The sequence below is a fragment of the Marmota marmota genome, unplaced genomic scaffold (genome assembly GCF_001458135.2).
Source record: "Marmota marmota marmota unplaced genomic scaffold, marMar, whole genome shotgun sequence".
NCBI classification, from domain to species: domain Eukaryota; kingdom Metazoa; phylum Chordata; class Mammalia; order Rodentia; family Sciuridae; genus Marmota; species Marmota marmota.
In genome coordinates, this window is record NW_026000249.1 from 161518 (window position 1) to 177660 (window position 16143).

Sequence of the window (16143 nt, forward strand, 5' to 3'; positions counted from 1 at the left end):
TCTGCATAGGTGGAACTGTTGGTTGAATTATGCCCTCTGGTGATAGAACAGAGTTAGTAGCAGCCTCCTGTTGTAGCTTCCCCCCTAATAGCTGTTTCTCCTCTAAGCTTTCTTCCTTTAAATTTTCTTCTTCTATCTGACTAACTCGAGAGACCTTCTCTTTTGCTTGATCTAACATGTTTTCTACCATAGTCTGGACCTCTAACAACTTACTTAACACTCTTTCAGTTTGTTTTTTACTAATTTCTAATCTACTATAAAGATAACACAACCCAACAAGATAACACAAAACAAAATTGAAACAGAATGAAACAGAAATGGAACAAAAAATCGTTGTATCAATTTTCCTATTTTTGACATGAGCATTTGTGGTCTATTTCTATCTCTTCCTCAGGGGCGAACAACTTCAAACCTTGAGCCAACCATTTTTTCCAGTTTGCCTGAGAAATTTCTAGGGATAGGCAGCTCGAAACAAAAACAAAACAAATCAAAACAAGAACACATTGTTTTTAGAAATGGTCACCCATTCTCTCGTGTTTCCTCAGGGGCGAGCAATTTCACTTACCTCCGAGCTTCAGGCGTTCCTTGCACGGGCCGCCAAATGCCGCAATCTGGATGGGCACAAATCATGAGCCACTGAAGCAGGAACAAACATTATTTCTGAACTCCACCAGCACACTCCACACACGCTCCCCGGGAACTCTCCCACATGCCACACGGCTCCTCCAGGAACCAAAAACTGGAATTCTCTCTTCCGGAAATCCCTCCTCCCGCACTTCCCCAACCAATGGGAACTCTCCGGGAATCCCCACGAGAACTTCAAAGTAGCAGGCCGAGGTGGATAGTAAAGGTCTAATATACAACCAAATCAATCCAGCATCATCTTAATGGCTTGCCTCTCAACCAATACTATTGGCAAAATGCAGACTCGGCTGTGGCTCTCAGCACAAAGCAGATAACCAATTGTGAGTAAAAATTTTTTTTTTGCATGTTGAGTGTGACTATAAATAAAACAATATTTAAAGTATTATTAATATGATAAAAATTGATCCCACCCCTCATTTTTTAAGGCAAGTTTTAAGAGTACAATGTGCTCAATTACCCAAAAGTTTTCTGGTAGAATTATAAGGAATTTTATGATTTAAAATTATCTTTTATTGGTTACAACACTGTGCAAAAGTATGAGATGTATATGTAGGGGCTTTTCTGTTTTTGTTTTTTTTTTTCAAAGAAATAGGCTTGCCCATGATGGTAAAACAAAGTGGTAAATAAGAAATGTAAGTTGATGGCTTATAAGAACTTTGGGCACTAGCCCAAATGAACTTAGAATGAGTACCAATAGAAACATGAGAAAAGAAGTATGGATGAAAAGAAGAGAAATAAGTAACACGGATTTGTTAAAATGTATTAGACTGTAAGCCTTGTGTATTTACAGACTCCCATTTATGGCCCAAAGTGTATACACTGAGAACAGTTGTTAACTATAGCATGGGACTTTTCTGAAGAGATAGAAAACATCTTTATCAATTATTAAGCATTTTGATGAAAAAAAATCAATGGAATTCTACAGTATCTGAAAAACAAAGGACAAAGGGATCTCACAGTTTCATCTGCATAGCATGATCCTCTATCAAAGGTTTAGGAATTCTGGTGTGGCTGGGTATATGAGCAAGAAATAAAAAGATGTGCAATGCTGTAAGAGTGTTTAAAGGGTTTTAAAAAAAGAGGTAGTAAGTTGGAATCCAAATGAGGGCATAAAACAGCTATGAAAATATGAGGAACAAGTTTAGTCATATATTGAGAATCTGTAACAATGTTTAAAATAGTAGAAAATAGTTTTAGCACCAGGACAATTTTAATTTACTCAGCTCGCTGTGGAGAGATTTGAGGTGGGGTAAAATAGTATATTTATTATAATAAGAACAGATATTACTACTCTTTGTTTATCACTATTTGTATACACCTTTAACACATTTATAAGAGGAATGGTAGAAATTAAGGAAGAAGAGAAAAATACAAAGAGAATTGTCTATCATGAGGCATGTGAAAAACAATTGTTCCTTAAAAATGTGTTAATACAACTTGATAGTAGAGGAAGAACTGCAAATATTGAAGATATAAAGTTTTTCCATTGGGGGGAATATTACTCAGCTTTACAGTATAATGAAATTATGGTGTTTGCTATAAATGGTTGAGATTGGAGAATATCATGCTAAGCCTAATAAGCTAATTCCAAAAAACCAAAAGCCAAATGTTTTCTTTAACAAGCAGATGCTAATTCATAATAAGGTTGGGGGGGGGGGCACTAGGGAAGAATAGCATTACCATAGATTAGGTAGAGGGAAGTGAAGACAAGGGAAAGGAGGGGATGTGAGGATAGGAAAAATAGTAGAATGAAACAGACATTATTTCTGTATGTAAATATGTGACTGCATGATCAATATGATTGTAATACACTCAGAAAAGTATAAAATTATATCCCATCTATGTATCATATTTCAAAGTGCATAAATGCATTCTACTGTCATGTTTAACTAATTAAAACAAAATTTAAAAATTAAGACAAGCCAAAACTTTTAAAATAAGCTGTTTTGCTTGTTAGTACCTGTAAAAATTTAGTTTAAATTTAATTTACTCATTTTCTAATTTCCCCTTGTGTATATCTTAGAAGTATCCTATTGACCAAAAATGCAGTCAGAAATCATTTTCTACTGAATAATTTTCAGGGAAAATTAATTTTAATATATATTAGTATATATTAATTCTGAAGTGCTGTTTCAGTGAAAAATCACAGTTCTGTAATCTGTGTTGTCACAGTTGCATCATAATTACTTAATGTGCAGTGCTATTTAGAGAACTGTCATACATTTTGTCATGGTCTCATCTGCATCTACAAATCTCTGATGATAGGAATGGTTGAAGTATGCCTCAGTTATGGAGTATGCCTCAGCCATGATTCAAACAGTACAGAGTAATGTAAACTCTTTTTGATTGGAAACATTGTGTACATTGAAATCTGGCCCCCAAACTGTATTGCAGCTTTCAGCAGTGTGTTTCAAGGGCTCTTTTGTTAATGTTTTGTAGGTATAAATCATTTCTTAGGTTATTACAAATGAATCTGATTGCTAAATAATTGTTCAATGAGTGAAGTCTGAAAATTGTAGTGAAAGAATGAATTATTTTATTTTATTTTCTAGAACAGCATCTAAGCTATTGCTAGTTGAATTGTTGCTGGAATTAGAAGTAACAGAGTAGAATTGGTACTTCTGTGATTTTTTTTTTTGTTTCTGTTTATTTTCTCTTTTATCTGGTATTGAAGCCTTTTTCTTTCACATGGCTTTATCTTCCCTTAAAGTACTGTTATAAATTCCTAATTTACTGTTTTAGGATCAGCTTACAAGAGTCTTGCTTTTAGGTTAGATACAAAGAAAATTAAACATACTTGGTATAATTATAAAAAGAAAAAGAACTCAAATTCAAAGTATATTCAGAATGAATTTACATTTTTAAATCTAAATATTTGCAAGAGGTTAATATATGTAAATACATTACACTTTTTAAAATTAATGTTTCCTAATAAGTGCTGATTTTTTGGTATTCTCTGTATTCAGCCTTAAGTAAAACCACACAGAAAAAAATTATAAATCCTTAAACACACACACACACACCACTTAACTTTCAGGAGTTTTGTCCAAATGGAGAAGTCTTTATTTAGCCAGCTGGCTGGTGACTGTTCCCCACAGGACCCATAACTGTTTCTGCAAGGAATAATCTCAAGCCTCGACATTTTAAGATATTTAAAGGCAAAAACCATATCCAGGTCAACATAGCTGCAAGCAACAGGTACAGAAGTTGAATCCAGCAGCTAGCGAGACAATGCAATGGGTATATTGGTATTTCCCATGGGGCTTTCCAGATTGGCATAGCAGCAATAAAGCAGAAGTGAAGGGGATCAAAATAATCCTACTTCAGTACATGTTAGAGAATGGTTACTAATGCCTAGACAATTTCTGACAAGGTACATTTCTCAAGAAATTTGACCCCAAAGAGAACAATTTTACATCGAATAAGAATTGCTATTTTGTGTTCCATGTAACATTTGTTATGCTAGGTAACTATTAATAAGTACAGAGGTGGGGCTCCCCTTGGGGAAAGCATTCCTTAAATGATATGGAGTCTCAGGTAAAATAGAGTCTATTTGGTCATTTCCCATACAGCCTGTCCCATAACATACTGAAAAGAAAAAAAAAAACTGAAAACATTATCTATAAGATCACTAATGAGATAATGCCCCCTGTCATCACTAATTCAATACAGTACTGGAAACCTGATAGTAATCAGGTTAAAAAAGAAAGAAAGAAAAGAAAAGGGAAAAATAGAAAAAGGGGAAATAAAATTTTATCTATTTGTAGGTGATATAGTGCTTTAACTTGTAAACTCTTACTAGTCCACCAAAAGTCTGTTACTATTGATAAGTTCAGCAAAGAAGTAAAATATGAAATCAATATAAAATATCAGTAAGCTTTCCTATACACCAAAAATGAACTCACTGACAAAGAAAAAAGTTTACAAATTCACATTTTACAATACCAGAAAAAAAATACCATAAACCTTATCAAAGAGGTGAAAAACCTCTACAGTGAAAAATTATAAAACACTGAAGAAAAAAGTTGAAGGAGACATTAGAAGATGGAAATGCATCTCATGTTGATAGATTGGGAGAAGTAGTACACTCAAAATGACTATTTCACTGATACTGATCTAGAGATCCATTGCTTAAAATATTAGTAACATTCTTCACGTAACTAGAAAAAAATTCTAATATTCATATGTAAGCAAAAAAGACCTCAAATAGACAAAGCAATCCTGACCATAAAAATGATCTTAATTTAAAATATGCTGATTTAAAAATATACTATAGTGCCACCATAATACAAACAGCATAATATTGGCATAAAAACAGAAAGACAGATATCATTTTGGACCTAGAAACAGTCTTACATATAAACAACCACTTGATTCTTTACAAGGAACCAGGCATATCTGATGTGAAAGACAATCTATTCAACAATTAATGCTAAAAAAATCATATCGAAATATAGAATTTGAAATTAGACATAAATAAAACTCAGAAACTACCAGAGAGGAATATATATAAGAAATATTTCTAGGTATTAGTGTAGGCTTTTCCTGAATGTGTCTCCACTATTTCATGAAGTAGCAGCAATAATCAACAAATGAGATTAGCTCAAATTTAAAAGCTTCTTCATAGCCAAGAAACCAATTAACAGAATGAAGACAAAACTGAAAGAATGTGAAAAAAAATCTTTGCTAGCTATTCATGTCACAGAGGGTTAATATCAAGAATATTTTTTAAAAAATAAAAAATTAAACCCTCCACTATTTATTTATTTGTTTTCTTTTCTTTTTTAGTGTAAAGTTTTTTTCTAGTTTTTTATATATATTCTGGATATTAATCTCTTATCAAAAAAATGTAGCTATGGAATTAGACCAGAAACTATGAAACTCCTAGAAGATAATGTAGGGTCAACAGATAGTTTTTAGGCACAATGTCTTTTTCAATAGAATCTCTAAAGATCAGTAAATATGCCAAGAGATAATAAATAGGACAGCATCAAAAGCTTCTGCACAGTAAAGGAAACCATTAAGTATGTGAAGAGAGAACACATACAATGGGAGAATATCTTTGCTAGCTACTTTTCTGACAGAGATTAATATCTATACTATGTAAAGGACTCAAAAACTTTATACCAAAAAAGTTAAATAACTCAATCAATAAATGGGCAAAGGAACTAGACAGATACTTCTTAAAAAATACAAATGGCCAACAAATATATTTTTTAAATATTCTACATCATTAACAATTAGAAAGATAAAAATAATAACTACACTGAGACATTATCTCACATTAGGCAGAAGGGCAGATATCCAGAATATAAAAAATAATAGATCCTGGAAATAATAAATGTTGATAGGACTGTAAATTAGTTCAAGCACTATGAAAATCAGTTTAGAGGCTTCTCAAAGGACTCAGGCATGGAACCACCATATGACCTAATTATACCACTTCTTGGTGTACACCGTGAAGAATTAAGTTCATCTTACTAAAGTGAAACATGCATACCCAAGTTCATAGCAGCACAATTGACAATAGCCAAACTATGAAATCTGCCTAGATGTCCATAAATTGTTAAATTGACAAAGAAAATGTGGTATATATCAACAGTAGTGTTTTATTCAGCATAAAGAAAAATGAAATTATATTATTTTTAGGAAAATGGATGAAATTAGAGAACATCATATTAAGCGAATTAAGTCAAACTCACAAGGTTAAGAGTTGTATGTTTTTCTTCATATGTGAAAGGTAAAGAGGAAAAAGAAGAAAAAATGGGGTTGTTCTAAAAATTAAAGGAGAATCTGTAGAGAAAAAGAATAAAGGCTTTTTGGGGGGAGGGGCATAGATGAGGTTGGGAGTGAGGAGAGAAGTTCTGGGGAGTGATAATGGCAAAATTATGTTATTACAGTGTATGCATGTACAAATATGTAATAACAAATCTCATCAATATGTACAATTATAATGCACCAATATAAAATGTGGAAAAATGCAAACATTAAAGCTCAAAAAAGATTAAGAAGGTAGTAAAAGGGGGTAGGGTTGTGGCTCAGTGGTAGAGCACTTGCCTAGCATAAAGGAGGCACTGGGTTCAATCCTCAGCACCACATAAATGTAAAATAAAGATGTTGTGTCCACCTAAAACTAAAAAATAAATATTAAAAAAGAAGGTAGTAAAGACTCAAGGGGAGATCAGAGGGTGGATTGGGGATAAAGTTAGAGTGAAAAATTCCAAGGAGGACAGCCTACCACAACTCTCTAGTGTGTTAACATTATGTCTTTCCCTGATTCTTTCAACCACAGCTACCTCCTTCACATTCCCATGCTCCTCCAGTTTCTTTTAAGTCAAATCACTGTGCCAATATTCCTCCCTATTTTGGACACTGACAATTTAAATTTGTTTTTTAATCAAACTTTTATTCTCCATTAATTTTTACAACTTTTAACAAAGTGAGACAACAACTTTTCATTGTAAACAGCCACTAATTTTATCATAATCTGGTTTAAATATGAAGAGCATGCTAATTGATGGTATAAATAAAAGAATGCTACAAGAGTAATAAGATGCAAATGACAGCAATATGTGTATTCCATGACTCAGATTGCCTTTTTTTTTCCAAATTGATTCTTGCTTCTTTTTTCCATTTTTTATTTGTTTTAATTAGTTACACATGACAGTATAATGATCTTGACATATCAAACATTTGAATCAGATGGGATATAATTTCTCATTTTTCTGAGTGTACAGGTTGCAGAATCATATTGGTCATGCAGTCATGTATATACCCACAGCAATAATAATGTCTATTTTATTCTGCTGTCCTTCCATTCCCCTCCCCTCCCCTCCCATCACTTCTCTCTACCCAATCTAATGTGACCCACTTCTTTTTTTTCCCCCCCTCACATCATCATCCTGTATTCTGTATAACGAAGGGGGTCTCCTTCCCTCTTCCATGCAATTTCCATTCTCCCTCCCTTTCCCTCCTCCTCTCTTCCCTATCTAGAGGTAATTTTCTTTTCATGCTCTTCCTCCCTACCCCATTTTGAGTCATCTCCCTTATATCACAGAAGACATTTGGCATTTGTTTTTTGGGGATTGGCTAACTTCACTTAGCATAATCTGCCTGTAATGCCATCAATTTTCCTGAAAATGCCATGATCTCATTATTTTTTAGTGCTGAGTTGTCGCGACTTCTTGCCCGCAAGGAAGACGCAACACTCAGGAATCTTCTTTCAGTAGTTTATTTCAGGCCCTTGATAGTTCTTCTTCTCTCTCTCGGATGCCCCTCCCAGCCTTAATAAAGCATCTCAAGCCCCAATGCAAAGCAGCCACGTGGAGCTTTCTCATAGGGTGATGAAAAGTCATGCGCCAACTCTCCCAAATAAGGAGTTGTTTGTCACAGACCACAGTNCTACCTGCCTATAGTTACCACCCAGCTAATCCATTCAAATTAGGTGGACCAGTTTGGTTATGTTCTCATGACCTATTTTTCATCCTACATTAAAACAGGAGCTTTTGGGGAATACTTCATTCAAATTACAACATTCTGCCCTATCCCTGCAAAGCTCATGGCTATCTCAAAATGAATATACAGTTCTAGCAATGCTCCAAAGCCCAAGACCAAAGTGTTATCTGAAACTACAGTAAACTCGTGGCTGTAAGTCCCTGTAATGTTCCAAAGCAAGTTACATATATCCAATATAAAATGACACAGAGTAAACATTCCCATTCCAAAAGGAAGGAATGAGATCAAAATAAGACCTACCGCAGCCTGGAAAATAGTAGGTCCTGTAACTCTACATTCAGTACTCAGGGTACATCTTGGCAAAATGTGAGCTCAAAAGGGCTTAAGCAACCCCACCTCTGTGGCTGTGCTGATTGCAGAGCTCACAGCCTCTCTTTTAGCCTGACTCTTTAACTCCAGCATCCTGCATTCCTGCAGAAACAGCATTGGATGATGCCAATATCTGCCACCAACTCAAGTAGTGGTCATTCTCCTTGAACAGTAACCACAGTGGCTTCTGATTGCCTGGACAGATGAGCAAGGTGATCCAAACCCTGGGGAAACAATTTCTTAGGTACACTTATACAAGCATCCTGCTTTCATTGTTTCTTCTCCAAGGAGTTTTGTTTGTATAATCCTAAGCCTATATGGGTGTACTCTTGAGGAATCCTGAACTTCCTGATGAATCTTTCCTATTGTTCCTCTGAAAAGTAATTAACTTCTCTTTAGTGGCAGTAATCTCTTCAACACCCATACCCTCTTTGACATAAGTTTTACATGCACTTTTCTGGACAATTGCAAATTTTAAAAATCCTTCTGCTTTGCTATCTGCTCCTGATTCTCAGAGTAAACCTCACTAAAAGCTTCTAGTAATATCCATGCCACTGCTTAAATAATGTGCTGTCTTGAAATTTTTTTTTCTGTCAGATTAATTAGTTCATAACCTTACACAAAGTCTCAGGACATGAGGAAAATGTAAACAAGTTTTTCTACCAGAATTTAACAGAAATGGCTTCTACTCCCATTCCCAATGAAGTTTTCATTCCCCTCTGAAAACTCATTAGTATAGTATTTAGTGTCCACATTCTTATTAGAATTCTGATCTTCCAAATTCCCCATAGACTTCTCCATTAAGTTGTTTATAACATTCTAAGTCTTCTCTATCCTACCTCTCTAAACTTTTACAAAACTCCTCCCACAAATCAATCCCCAAGGCTTCCACACCTCATGGTCATGTTAGCACAGTGATGACCCCATATTGGTACCCATTTCTGTGTTAGGTCTCTGTTGTTATGTTCAAAATATCTAACAAGAACAACTTAGAGGAGACAATTTTTATTTTAGGCTCAGTTTCAAAGGTCTCAGTTCATGGTCGGCTGGCTACATTGCTCTGGACTTAGCCAAAATACCATCATGAGTTAGGATAGGTGGTAAGTTCAATACATGTGGGAAGCAGAGAAAGGGAGAATCCAGGGGGACAAGATACCATCTCCAAGGGTACTCCCCAGTTACCTAAATTCCTCCAGCCCTACCCCACCTTCCTATAGTTATCACCCAGTTAATATATTCAAATTAGGATAGGCCACTTAACACTCATTATCTAATCATTTTACCTCCCAAATTAACATGAGAGATTTTGAGGTGACACTTCATATCCAAACTAGAACATAAACCTTTAAAGAAGAACACTTACATTCCTAAAACTATTGCATACAATAGAAAGAAAAGGAATACTTTTAAACTCATTCTATGAAGTCAGTATCACCCTGATAATGAAATTACATAGGACATAACAAAAAAAGAAAATCATACACTAACATCCTTTGTAACATAAATGCAAAAATCTTTACTAAAATACTAAAAATATTTTTAGTAAAATATTTTCAAATTGAATTTAACAAAACTTAAAAAAAAATAAACCTGGTTTTATTCCAGGAATGCAAGAATGGTTTAACATTCACAGTCATTAAATATAATATACAACAAAATAGAATATAAGATAATGATTTTTTATGCGTCATCTCGGTAGATGCATAAAAAGCCTCCAAAAAAATTCAATACCACTTTGTGATAAAAGCCTTGAAGAAACTAGTTATATAAGGGTCTTCCCTCAACCTAGTAAAGGTTATATTTGACAAACCCCAAACCAGCACCATAGTAAATGGGAAAAGTCAGAGCATTTCTTTTAACATCAGGAACAAGATTAGGATGTTCACTATCATCTCTCCTATTCAATATTACACTTGGAGTTTTACTCAGAGCAATTATACAAGAGGAAAATAAAAGGCATCCAAGTAGGAAAGGAATAAATAAAATTATCAGTTTATAAATGATATGATCCTATACTTGGAAGATAAAAAACTCTACCAGAATAGTTTTAGATCTCTTAAATTCAGCAAAGTAGCAAGATGCAAAATCAACATACAAAAATCAATAGTTTTTCTATACACCAATAACGAATTTACTAACAAAGAAAACAGCACAACAATTCCATTCACCCCGTTAGTATATTCAAATTAGGATAGGCAAATAGAATACAAGGAATAGCCCTAACCAAGGAGATGAAAGACCTCTACAATCTTCAGTAGAACACTAAAGAAATAAATTGAAGAAGACACCAGAGGTTGGAAAAACCTCCCTTGCTAATGGAGAAACAGAATTAATATTGTTAAAATATCCATATTTCAGAAAGCCCACCACAGATTAAATGTAACCACCTCAAAATACCAATGATATTTTTCACAGAATGAAAAAAATAATAATCCTAAAATTCATATGGATAAACAACAGACCCAGAATAGTCAAGGAAATTCTGAGCAAAAGATCACTGTTGGAGATATCATAATAAACAATTTCAAATTGAAAAAGGTGCCAAAAGGTGGAGACAAAACAAGATCTTTAACAGATTTTTCTTGTAAAAGACTGGATATCTACATATGTACAGATTGAAACTGAATACCTAACTTTTATTCTGTAAAAAATTCAATTAAAAATTGATCAAAGACCTAAATATGAGATCTGAAACTTTGAAATTGCTTGAAGAAAAATTAGGGGAGGCAATTAAGATATAGGCACAGAAAATGAATACCTCAGTAGGACTCCTATAGCTTAGGAAGAATCAAATGGGATGACACCAAATTAAAAAGCTTCTGCATTGCAAAGGAAATGACGAAGTGAAGAAATTGTGACATAATAGAAGAAAATCTTTGCCAGCTACTCTTCCAACAAAGGATTATTAATTAACAAGCACATAAAAAGAACTCAAAATCAAACAAACAAACAAAACCCCCAAACAAATAACACAATGCAAAAATGGGCAAAAAAAAAACTGAACAAACTTCTAAAAAGAAGTTGAAACAGCCAATAATTATATGAAAAATGTTTAACATTTTTAGCCATCAGGGAAATCAACTCAAAACTTAACTTTGAGATTCCATCTCTCCACAGTCAGACTGGCAATTATCTAGAATACAACAAACAATGAACACTGTTAAGGATGTGGGGGGTGAAGAAACTTTTAAACACTGTTGGTATAAATCAGAACAGAGACTATGGAAATAAATGTAACAACTCCTTAAAAAATCAAAAGTAGAACTACCTTATGATCCAGCTATATTACTTCTTAATATATATGGAACAGAATAAAGTCAGCATGCTACAGAGATGCCAGCATACTCATGTTTATCATAGCACAGTTCACAATAGCCAAGTTATGGAATTATTTTAGGTGTCCATCCATAGATGAATTAATAAAAAATGTGTATGTATATATTATATATATATCTCATATAATATTATAGAATATTACTTAATCATAATTAAGAAAAAACACATATAATTTGTGGGAAAATGGGATAAAACTAGAGATCATCAGGTTAAATGAAATAGACCAGACTCAGAAAGACAAGTATCACATGTTTTCGTGTTTTCTCTCATATGTGGAACCCAGACCAAAAGAAAGAAAATTATCAGTAACGATGGAGGGGATAAAAGAGAGGGTGAGAGGAGGGTAAAGGTAAGTAATAGGGGATAAAACTGTTCAAAATGTTATATGCATGTTCAAATATGCCTCTTTGAACATGCTATTCTATATAATCAATATGTACTAATAAAAATAAGTAAAATAGAAAAAAATTTAGTCTTCCCATTAAATGAGACTTTACTGGAAATGCTTGTTAAAAATAATATCACACTTTAGAATCAGCCACAGCCAATTTACGTGATTTGCAACCTTGGGGAAGACACTTGATATCTCTAAACTCTTAACAGTTTCCTCATCTGGAAAATGGAACTTAAAATGACAGAGGTAAAAACATTATTTGTTGATTACATGAAATGATTTCTAAATATTCCTGGAGAAATCTCTCTTAAAAAATTTTGCAATTAGTAAGGATTATGGTGATTGTAATGAGCTTCTATTAAAAAAACCCTGAACATATGTAAACTTTCTTAAAGGATGGACTAATTTTAATATTGAGAAATAAAATTGTTCTACACCAACAAAAAATAATAATAATATCACAATAATGGGGTAAAAACATAAATAAATATATATATATATATATATATATATATATATATATCAGAAGTCAAATTGCTATAAAATCAAATTATTTAATATTTCTGATTATTTTCTATTTTGGATTTTCAATTATTACGGTTACATAAAAATCTGTGGCAAAAAATATAGGCATCACTGGTGAGTAATAATAAAAACAGTAACTAGAAAAAAAAGAGAAAAACACATCAGAGATTTAAGGTGCATCTTTTTTAAATTTATTTTTTAATGCAAAAGAAATAAGAAAAGAGGGATAAAATACCTGATTTCCTCCCATTATATAGTATCTTTTTTCACATTCCTAATTAATTTCTTTGCTGAGCATAGTTTTTTTTTAATTGAAGCCATTCCACTTATTGATTCTTGGTTTTATTTAATAACATTTATATTAACACTCCAAAATCAAAAATCTAGATATCAGTCAAAATACATACAAGTTCCATAAAAGAAAATTAAAAATCACTAAAAGAAAAACTAAAATTAGCTTAGTGATATTGCATGTGCTCTATTATGAAAACTCAGTGTCATTAAGATATAAGATCTCCTCAACTTGTTCTATGTATTCAATGCATCCTAATAAGAATCCCAGCTGGTTAAATTGTGAATATTGGCAAAATTATTCTCAAGTTTATATGGAGAGATAAAAGATTTAGAAATAGCCAGGACAATATTGAAAAAAAAGTGGGAGATAATTTATGGTCCTGCCTAACATAAAGATGTATAATAAAACTGTAGTAATCTAGATAGAGCAGAATTGACAAAAATATAGATAAACTGAATAATGGGTCAGAACAGAGAATTCCAAAATGGACCCACATAAAAATAATCAGTATGTTTTATAATAGAGCAGATGCTGAAAAAAATTAAATGATTCTAAAATAATTGGAAATTTATATGCAAAAAGGGGGTTGTAATTTAGACACAGATCTTACACATTTCTCCAAATTAGATGTCCAAAATATAAAATTTGAAATAATAGAACTCCTAGAATATAATAAGACAGGCAATGTGGATAGTCTTGTATACTGTGACAAAACATTAGGAACATGACTCATGAAAATAAGATGCTAGATCTTATTCAAATAAAAATCAGCTGTACTCAAGAGGACAAGAAGACAGATATTTATCAAAATATAAATATATAATATAAATGGGAGAAGATATTTCTCAAGAAAATCCAAGAAAGGGCTGTTTAAAATAAATAAATAAACACACACACACACACACACACACACACACACACACATTCTTATAGATTCCAGAAGTTAAGGAACATCTTTCCTGAGGAGATATTTACAGAGCAAGTAAGTACACACTATGTATTGTGAAATACGTCACTGGAGAATTGTAAACTAAAATGTATACATGTATTAGAATGGTTAAAATCAATGCACTTAAAACATTAATTGCTGATGAGTATTCGTAGCAATGGGATCTCTTATTATTGTTCCTGGGGATGCAAGTGGTCAACATTCTAGTGTTTTCTTAAAAAGTAGTATATTTCTACTATATGACTGAGTTATTTTTGCCTTTACTTAAAAGAAATAAAAGCATCTTGACACAAAAATTTGTACAGAAATGACTTTATAGATTTATTGCTAATTTTAAAAAATATAGTAGCAACTTCCATATGTGAATGCATAAACTAATAAGCTTTCTATCACACTGAAAAAATGCCTGAGATTAACAACATAAAAAGAAATTTTATTTTGACTGATGTATTTTGAGTTTTCATGACAGTTGCTTTGGGGCCTGTGTTGAGGTCACATACCTGGAAGGGAGAATGTGGCACACACAAAAAAAGCTCTCACTTTATTGCTGACAAAAAGAGAGAAAGAGTAGACATCTCAACGTATCTTTTCAGGGTACATCCCCCATGACCTACTTCCTTCAACTAGGTTTCACTTTCTAAAGTCTCTTCTACCTCCTGACAGTACTATCAGATAGAAACTTCCTCTGATTCAACATATGAACTTTGGGGGAGATATTTAATATCCAAAACATAACACCTGGGTTCAATAAGATAGGGAAGTATTATTCAGCAATAAAAGTAAATGACAAACAATAATATAAAGGAAATATTAGCGCATATTATTATGTGAAAGAAATCATTCTGAACAGACAGTTTATTGTATCATTTTGATTACATGACACCTGAAAAGGTAAAGAATGACACATAGTAAAGAAACATTAGTAGTTTCCAGTAATGGAGGGTAAGAGAGTAGCAAATAAGTGCAGAAGATTTAAGAACAAGGTAATTTATTCTGTGAATTAAAATGGCCTCTACATGTCATTACAAATTTTTTTTTCAATATCTTCAGAATATGCAGAATCAAGCATGAACTCTTAGACTTTGGTAATTTTGGTTTGTCTGTGTATGTTTATCAGTTCTCATAAATGTGCCTCTGAAGCACAAGGTTTAGATAGTGGAAATGTTTGTATGGGTAGTCTTAGGAAATATATGGGATCAGTGCTTAAAGCTTACTTTTATATGACTCTAAAAATTCTCCCAAAACAATGTTTTTATAAAGGGAATGTCATGTACTTTTGGGCAGAGACTTTAGCAAAGTTGATAAGTTAATTGGAATTTTAGCATCTATAGTAGCAACATTTCCATTCTGACTGGCTGATAGCCTGATTTTCAGACTTGATCGTCTTTTTCTTACCTGATTTAAGCAGGTATACCTGATTTTCCTTTCAGGGGCTCTAGCTATTACTAAAGCTTTGCTTTAGATGGACAATGTATTTCAAATTATTTTCTGGATATCACCCTTACCTCAGTGACTAGAAATGATGATGTTGAAAATCTGAGAGCATTTTTTTAAATCATGCTTGGTGGCAGTGCATTACTCAGCCATAAATAAGAATGACTACATGACATTTTCTAGTAAATGGACAGGTCTGGAAATTATCATGCAAATAAGCCAATCTGAAAAAAACAAATATCTAATGCTCTCTCTGATACATGGGAGCTAACTTACAACAAGGAACAGTAAGTTTGACAAATTAATCTCTCTAAAATTCAGTTCAACTGTAAAATGGAAATCTACTTAAGTGAATTTTAAGTATGAAAAAAACTAATACGTGCGTAGGCTAGTCCCAGATTTGTCATTTGCTTTTTACAACTCAATACAAAATGTGCAGAATACCAATATCCTTTAAAAATAAACAACCTGCAACTATATAGCCATATTCTTCAAACATAATTTTGCCTCTTTAAACTTGATGTGGGAAGATTACTTTAAAAATCACGCACAAATAAGAAAACACAGATTTATTGGCTTATATTAAGGCTAAGAGGTCATTTCTTAAGTTTGAGTTTTTACAGAAATCTTCTAACTTCTGTCCATTGAAGGCATTGTGTAGTAAGTAGCTCCATGGATCATTAAGGCCGCAGTCCTCCGCTTTTAGGCTCCCTGGAAATAAACCAGGAACTTAATCCTGTC